General features: G+C 32.6%; 1 long non-coding RNA gene across 1 annotated transcript; it reads right to left on the bottom strand.

Moving 5' to 3' along the window:
* Positions 1-1,070: 1,070 nt before the first annotated feature.
* On the bottom strand, positions 1,071-2,345 carry LOC136069253 (uncharacterized). Its single transcript, XR_010630482.1, has 2 exons — positions 1,487-2,345; positions 1,071-1,202 (listed from the first exon to the last, which is right to left on the bottom strand). It is a non-coding gene; the product is annotated as an uncharacterized LOC136069253 (long non-coding RNA).
* Positions 2,346-9,265: the final 6,920 nt, after the last annotated feature.

Here is a 9,265-nt window from a genome sequence, read left to right as displayed (position 1 = left end):
CAACCCGAATTGAATCAGGTCATGCAATAATCAACTTCTCCACAACTTCAACTCGTCCTCTCATTGCTGCATAATGGAGAGGAATTCTCCCATTTTGATCATGAAACTAGCATGCATCTTCATATATAGTTAATAGTTCTTGAACAATCTCGACGTGGCCCTTAGAGGAAGCCAAATGAAGGGGACAACGTTTGTGGGAGTCCAATTCGACAGCTAGGTGAGGATTTTGAGTTATAAGAGTTTTAGTGAAATCAAGATGGCCAAGCAAAGCTGATATGTGTAATGGGGTTTCACTAATGGTGGTCAAAGAAATTTTATGAAGGATGGGTGGGTCTTTATCGATCAAACTTTTCAATGTGGTTGTACAACCAATTGCTGATGCGTTGTGGAGATCAACAATATCATCTCCTCCTTGAATCGTTATTTTCATTTTTGTATCATCTCTACACCACCTTCCTGGTGTCTTGTGAAGTTCTATCATATCGTCATCTTCACGTCTCATTTGAGTCATTTCTCTCTCTCTCTCTCTCTCTCTCTCTCTCTCGTTTGTGAATTGTTATTACAGGAAGGAAGCATATAAATAGATGGATGATCCATTGATTGAGCAATACACTTTCATTGTGGGACGACTTTGAAATTTCATAGTTAATGGCATATTTGAGAGAGAGAGAGAGAGAGAGAGAGAGAGAGAGAGAGAGAGACCCTGACAAGTGGAAAGGCCGAACCTCACACGTTTCCTTGAAGTAAAATTTGGTTTGCTGTAAGTAAAAAATTATTGAATACTCCGGAAGTACAACAAATACGTACTCCTCCCTCTCACATAAATTGTGAGTTTCACCATGAATTTAATTAGTAGGACCCACAATTATGTGAGAGAGAGAAATATGCATTTATAGTATTTCGGGAGTATCCAATAATTACCCGTCGTAGGTGAGTTCGAAATAAATGTGATAAGAATTATAGGTTATGTGATTAATTAAGATGGTCTTTTCTTCAAGTCCAGTTTTAATTTCTTGTTGCCAGTTTGCTTGAACTTTTGTTTGAAAAGGTCAATGTGATATAATATCTGAAGTGAAATTTGACAAAGGCATTCGGCTTAAAATCTCGCCTACCTGAGCATTGATATTGAATCCATGGAAGGTCTCATAAAATCTTTCTAGGTTGTCTTTTCCTGGCTGTCTCAAAAACATGGAAAATGGTATCTGCCACAATACATGAACAATTATAAATTACAGAGGATACAACATAAATTTGCATTTCACATATCTGTAACAAATAAAAAACTAAACAAAAGATCAAAACCAAAATGCATTTAACATTTGGTTCAAGAGAGAATATGGTTCACATGTAAGGGAGAGTGAAAATAATGGTCAAGTAATTAAATTTTCCATTTCCTAACCGTTTAAACTTTTGAGACAATTTGTAATTTATCAATTTCAAAATAAAGAATTGTAAAAAAAAGAATAGTTCTCTAGAGATGTAGTACCTCTGTTGTACCCAAACCAATCTTCCCGGAAGGTCTAAACTCTGTACTTTTATTTCTGTTTCGAAGTAAAAGAAAACAAATTATCTGTAAAAATCTCCATATGAGGCAAACATAAAAGTTATCTATCATGAAAGAAACAATCAACTAAGTAGCTCAATGGAATAGCTATTAATATTAATAGTTTATTACATTACAAATCATCACAAACATAATTAACAAAATTTTTTACTCAAAATTATCAAAATTGGTATTTTGATTCACCTCACATTTTCTCACTAACCAAATAAAAGGCAACACAAACAGAGATTCAAACCTAACACCTCAATTTCCACACTAAACAAACTCTAATTGTTCTTTTTCCCACGTTACCCAATAGAACCCACAAATCTATGCTACAAATCACTTATCAAAAAATCTATGCTATAATTTATTCACAAAATGTAAGATCAAAGAACGAACAGCTCTAAGAATTGAAACATTCAGCTACGGCCTCAGCCAGTTCACAAGTCTATACTATTGAAACATTCATGAATTACCAAAAACTCAACAAATATGAAATTTGAAGGACAACTGGCACTAAGAATTGGATTACTTTTATAAACCTCAATTTCAAAACAAAATAACCTAGAATCGCTTTTTTGCCATTACATTTTCTCAATAACCAAACAATAAAGCAACACAACAGAGTTTCAATCAACTAAAACCTAAATTTTCACACAAACTAACCTAGAACTACTCATTTCCCCCTCACATTTTCTCACCAACCAAACAAAGCCAATTCAACAGAGATTCAAAACTAACACCTCAATTTCCACACTAAGTAACCTCTGATCGCTAAATTTCTCACATTAACCAATAAAATCCANTACTCCTCCCTCGTTCCCATTTTATATAGGATAAAGCTAACATATCATTTTTTTTTTTTTACTAACATATCAATTGATATTTGGTATAGGGTGAGATTTGAACATAAATATGTTATTCAAAAACAAGAGATTTTATTGGAAGTTGAAATCCTACCTATTTTATTTCGATTTGAAGGTACATTTGTTTTTTACTAAAATTATATGTGTATGGGCTTTTTAGATTGTCATGTAATGACAAAATTTAGTTATAACTTAAGGCTACAAATTCACTCAGTAAAATAAATATTACAACATATTTTAAAAATCTAACCATTAATTGCATATTTTTTATGCTCTTAACATATATCTTAAATTTTGTGTCAATTGGATATTATTTATTATATAATTTATAAACTTATATTTTATGCATAATTTTAAATTACAAAAACTTGCAATTTAAAAAATTTATTGATGACATAGTTATTAATCTTTAATTTTCTTGAAATTTTGCAAGTATGGAGAATATAAGAAGAAGATGTAATCCAATGTTGGATTTGTCAAAATTTACCTCCAATAAAAAGATATTAAGTAAGTTTGTAGTCTAAAGTTACAACTAATTTTGTAACTAAATTCTGTCCACCATGTAATGCACGTTATACCAAATATTTAATTTTAGGAGAAATTACATTTTACCATTCTAAACTATATCATTTATAACACTTTGTACTTTAAACTTTTTTAATAAACTTTTTGCACTCCAAACAATAACACTCGTTACACTTTGCACCATAACATTAAGTTTGGAGTTAACTTGAATGGAAAAGTATGATACTGCCTGAAAAGACTCAATTGCTCATTTTCTCAATTCCTTAAAAAATAAATAAGAAATTAAACTTTACCATCCTAAACTATCAATTATTACACTTTGCACCATAAACTTTGGATTTTCTTCCGAGTTAATAGCAAACATAATGTTGGAGTATAAAATGTAACAATAGTCATAATTTATGGTGCAAAACATTCATTCGAGAAGGATAGGAGTATAGGGTGTAAAGTATAATTTTGGATATTGTTTAGGTGGTAAAATATAAATTTTCCTTAATTTTATTGATTGCACATTTGGCAAGATAAGAGTAGGCCATGTAGGAGACAAGTAACAAATTAACATACCGATTATCTTGGGTGGTTTTGTCTAAATGGGTGCACGTGAGATGCACGTGAATACAAACAGTTACCTTGAGATTGATGCAATTACTAGAAGGTATTTTAGCCGAAATTTAGGCTCCGCTTGGAAGGAAGGAATGGAATGGAATGGAAATGAATAAAAAGAATAATTTTAGAATATTTTTTCCTTCCCTTGTTTGGGAGTTTTAATGGAGGGAATAGAAAGTTCATTCCCTTATTTGGGAGTTTAAGTAGGAGGGAATGGAATGAGTAGGAGGGAATACTCATTCCTCTCTATTCCCTTAAAACCTCAAATTTTCATTCCCCTCGAAATTTGGAGGAATGGGAGGGAATAGAATTAGATTTAATGATTTTTTTACTAAAACTCCGAAAATACCCTTATTTATTCAACTCTTTATTTTAAAATAGGGGTCTAATAATAATATTGTCATAAAATAATTCCATTTCATTCCCTCCATGTTGCTCCCAAACAAGATTACTTACATTCCATTCATTTTGATTCCTTTCCATTCCTCTATTTGAAAACATCCAGTCAAGGTTATTTAATTTCATTCCATTCCATTCTTTTCCATTCCTTTCCCTTACTTAAATACATTTCATTCCTTTTCATTCCTTTATGATCATCTCATTCTATTCCATTCCATTCCTTTATGAACTCCCAAGCGGAGCCTTATAGATATGGAAGCAATAAGAACATGACACTAGCAGAAGGACAAGGCTAACTATCTGAGCCTCGAGTATAAATAGGGAGAGATATTTCAACATTGAAGGCCCGTTTGGATTGCGTTTTGGCCGTGCGCGTTTGTGTCTGGCTTTTTTTTTTTTTTTTTGGGAGAAGCGCATTTCAAGACTGTAGTGGGTCTCGTGCACTATTCACAGAACCCAAATACTTCTTTTTTCAACAAAACTTTCCTTTAAAATGAGTTCCATGGTACTATTCACACATTTAAAAATTATTTTGCTACAATATTTTTAATTTTTAGTTTTCAGCAAAATAAACGATATCTAAACGCACATTAAGAACAAAATTAGTCACAGAAATCCAAAGTATCATCTCTTTTTTATGGCAAAATTTGCCAAACAGTATAATTCTGGAAACATTTTAGGCGGATGGCATGCATTCAAAGTTAATCAGTTAATTAGACTGTTTTTTGAAGTCAAGTACAGCAAAATCGACTTTCAGTGGAAGTCGACTATAGCAAAATCGACTTTCGAGTTACTCGACTTCCTACCGAAAATGGATTAAAAAAAAAAAAAAAGCGATTTTGGCTGCAAGACAAGTTTACTATAATCAATTTTGGCTAGAAGTCGAGTTTCTTGAAATCGGCTTCCAAAAAACAGTCCAAATAACTAATTAACTTTGAACGCATGTCATCCACCTAAAATGTTTCCAGAATTATATTGTTTGGCAAATTTTGCCATTTTTTATCAAAACAATCGGTATCAAAACATTGAGGCAAAAGCTTTTGAAGGTGGCCTTTAGTTTACAATGAATGTGGAATTACATGAATTTAATTTAGAAGGTGATTCTCTAAATGTTTATGTTGGATTATCTCCTTCCCCTGCTGTGGTAGCTCTTACTGTGTATGGAATTCTAGACTCTTGCTAGGAGGTTCGTTATGTAAGGTTTGCTCATGTGCCTAGGAAAGGAAATAAACTAGCTTATATTTTAGCTAAACATGCTGTTGACATTGTTGATTATTTAGTTTGAATGGAAGAGAGTCCTTATTTTCTGGAACAAACTCTTCATCATGATGTCGTCTTTTGTTAATTAACAAAGTTTTAGTTTTCCTATAGAAAGAAAAAAAAAATGTGTAGGCTTGTAAGAGACTCTCATGCTCGTAAGTTTGTGAAACGGCTTATTATCAAGTCAAGTGCATATCACTTTGAATAGGTTTTGTTATCTTAAACTTGTTAATTTAGGTTATTTCCTTATTCTCGTTGTTAACTTGGACACTTCACATAAAAGTCATATCAAGCTAAGTTAGGCACTGCCAAACCTATAACCTCTCCCTTGAAGTTAGATAATTGCCTTTGAATAAGTGTAAATCACTTAAACTAGCATAACAAATTAAACGTCATACTAACCTTGAGCTCCGACATAAGGACCACCAATGGGAGAGGCAATCATGGAACACACAAACCCTGAGTTGGTTGTTCACAACTTGTTTCTGTACATGTAACCTATTTTCCATTCATTGAGTGCTAAATTGTTGATAGATTTTATAATCTTTTACTTTGAGAAAAAGACTCCCTAGAACAGGTCTCAATTGGACAAAAGTGACTCTTTTAAAGTAGTTACAACCCATTCCATCTTTCAACTCATGCATGCACTCAAACCTTAATCCCATCGCCGTGTCAACATCTCTCTCTAGCTAGCTCCGATCCATTCTAAAATATTATGGCATTACAATCAATCCCTAAGCCATTTATCCTTGAGAACCCATCCTACATCTCACCCACACTTCCACATTCAATTATAAACAAACCAAATTAAATACCCTTGAAATCCTAACCCCTTAATCTTTTCATATTTAGCAAATAAGGTACTCAAAGTCAAAACTATGGCATAACAATCAAACACTCGCCTGTTACTTGGCATGTGGTATTGGGAGTTTTTGCTAAATGCTGCATTAGGATTCTTAAAATAGGCTCAATTTCCTTGAAAATTCAGTAGCGATACAAATTAGATAAACGAGTCCACGTACAAAAGAGAAAACTGTGCTTATCCAAAAAAAAAAAAAATGTTGTTCCAAACGAACGCGTTGCTCCAACTTTTAGTACAGAGAACCTGCATGCATGGAACAGTCAAAAATCTACATCAGTGATTTTTTTTGATGAATTATGTCAATAATTTTGATAACTACCATGTCTCTCCAACATATTTTACCCATTCCCAGAAATCCTAAAATTTCTTCTCCTCTTCTTCTACTGCTCGAACATCATTGATCAATCAAAACAATGCCTATGGCAATCCAAAATCTCATACTCTCTCTCCTAATTTTCTCTCTCTATCCTCTCTCAGTCACCGCCACATCCTCTTCTGATGACTACTTGGCTAAGTGGGACGAGTTCGACCCTGGCTCCTGGCGCTCAGTCTTCGAGCCTGACTCCAGCTACGCCAATCCTGTCTCTGTTTCGGAGCTCGATTCGATGTACACCTCTGGAGTCGCCAAGATGGTCTCGGCGGCGAGCTCGGGCTACGCGCGGGTGATGGAGGAGGCTGTGTCGGAGATCGATGCAGCCACATCTGAGAGACATGCATGCGCACGCGATCGAGGTCGGTGCAAGGGTTTCTGTGCGGGACGGGAATGATGGGAGAGAGGAACAAATACAAAGCTTTACTGTTCCATCACTTCGCTGCCAATGGCGGTTACATGCAGTCCAAGATGGCCCTCGCTTATTCCTACAAGCGCCATGCTGTGAGTGAGCGTCGAGGGGTTTTACTTTTTTTTGAAAATTTTCATTTGAAAAGTGAATTTATGTTATTATGCGAGTTAATTCAACCGTTAAAATCTTTCATTTTTTAATGTGAGATATGAAATTCAAATCTTACCGACCAAAATTGATTAATAACTTGGTCTATTGAAAAAGAAAAAACTATAATTTGAAATTCTATATCATATACACCTATCAAAATATTAGTAATATTAATAATAAAGATCAGTTTAAAAAATAACAAGTTATTCATGTAATTGTGAAGCAATATCCAAATGTAAGAAAATCTACGACAGAGTAGTATCGTATTCAATATATTATATGTATGGTTTTTGCACATTAAAACTTCAATTTTTTATTTTATTTTTAAAGGCATGATTCTACTTACTAATGTAAAAATATCTAGTTATTACACCAAGTACAATTTATGAAGGTTTTTTTTATATAATTAATTTAGAATCAAATTTATGTTATTTTTTTAAAGCAATAGTATAGATTTGTTTATTTTAGCTTAACATGCATGTCCGCTTATTTATTATTCTTAACTAATCCATAGTTTTTTTTTTTTTTCAAGTCTTCACTTTATATATATATATATATATATAATTTATTTTTTAAAATAAAATATTTCAATAAAAAAAATTTGTCCAAGCATNAATGACTTGTTCTATTTTAAAAAAAAAAAAAACTATAGTTTGAAATTCTCTATCATATACACCTATCAAAATATTAGTAATAGTAATAATAAAGGTAAGTTTGAAAAAGAAAATCTACGACAAAGTAGTAACGTATTCAATATATTATATGTAGGTTAACCAAAAATATAAATATATATATATATATATATTATATGTATGGTTTTTGCACATTAAAACTTCAATTTTTTATTTTATTTTTAAAGGCATGATTCTACTTACTAATGTAAAAATATCTAGTTATTACACCAAGTACAATTTATGTAGGTCTTTTTTTATATAATTAATTTAGAATCAAATTTATGTTATTTTTGTAAAGCAATAGTATAGATTTGTTTATTTTAGCTTAACATGCATGTCCGCTTATTTATTATTCTTAACTAATCTATAGTTTTTTTTTTTTTTAAGTCTTCACTTTATATATATATATATATATAATTTATTTTTTAAAATAAAATATTTCAATAAAAAAAATTTGTCCAAGCATACTATGAACATTTGTCAACATGAATTGTTACAAGAACATAACTTAAAAACAATATCAAACTCTGGAATTTATCATGTATTGTGTAAAACAAGTTTTTACCTTTAATTATTTAGTTAGATTAATTTTGGTTCTCTAAAGTTTCGTACATATGCCATTTAGTCCGCTAATTCCTTAGACCACGTGGCTAAACTAAAATTTGACACATTATTACTCTGCAGTGAATTAAGTTTATAATGTGTTGAAAATTGAGATACATGTCCATAGCACAAAACGCAAAAGAAGACTAAAGAAGAAGCAAAGTAGTTTTATGTAAATGAGAAGCTTATGGCACTTATTGACACGACACCATTTTGCAATCTCCTTAGTAATTGTTTTAGTAAAACACTGCCGTATCACCTAGATAGATTAGTTCCCATTTCTGTTATTAACTAAGTCCACGTGTTAGCTTGTGATTAGTGGTTAGATTAAAATTGTTTTCCCACTTAATCAGGGAAGTTAGTTAGTTAGTTTTTGCTCCTTTCTTTTCCATAATTCTATATATAAGGGATTAGATATTTTCTATCTATATTCTCAGTTGCTTGTAATCACTTTTACTTGTCAATAAGAAAACTAAGTTCTATTTAGTTTTCTTCTTCTTCGAAGCTTTGAGTTTTTACATAATGACTTTATGTTAAAATTTATTTTCCCTGGGTATGTTTCTGAAAGGGGAAAAATCTCTTAAGCCCGAATAGACGGATCCATCATTTGCACGGGCCCTATATGGACGGACTTGATGTGAACGGGCCGGACATGGACGGGCTGAATTATGCTGGGCTAGTTATCCATGGGCCTGCTGAACCCCTAAGGAGGGATATTTTGGCCCATTCTCGTAAGAGCCCAAATAGAGTCCTTGCGCTAGTAGGACTTCGGAAATCTGGTATACTTGGTAAAAATCTTCCGCGTAAGGAGGAGACTTGTTCATCACGTTTTGGACTCCACAGGAAGAGTCCTATAAGGAAAAGACTTCCGCATCAAGGAAGGGATGTCAATCTCAAGCCACTATAAAAGCCCCAATACCCTCATAAGCCGAGGTACGCATAATTGACCCTCTCTAGCACTCTAGAGTTGTGAGCATACTTTCTAACTTAAC

Source organism: Quercus suber, unplaced genomic scaffold (genome assembly GCF_002906115.3).
Source record: "Quercus suber isolate HL8 unplaced genomic scaffold, Cork oak 2.0 scaffold_158, whole genome shotgun sequence".
Taxonomy (NCBI): Eukaryota; Viridiplantae; Streptophyta; class Magnoliopsida; order Fagales; family Fagaceae; genus Quercus; species Quercus suber.
The sequence above is the reverse complement of the archived record's forward strand: the minus strand, read 5'-3'. Positions and strand labels throughout refer to the sequence as shown.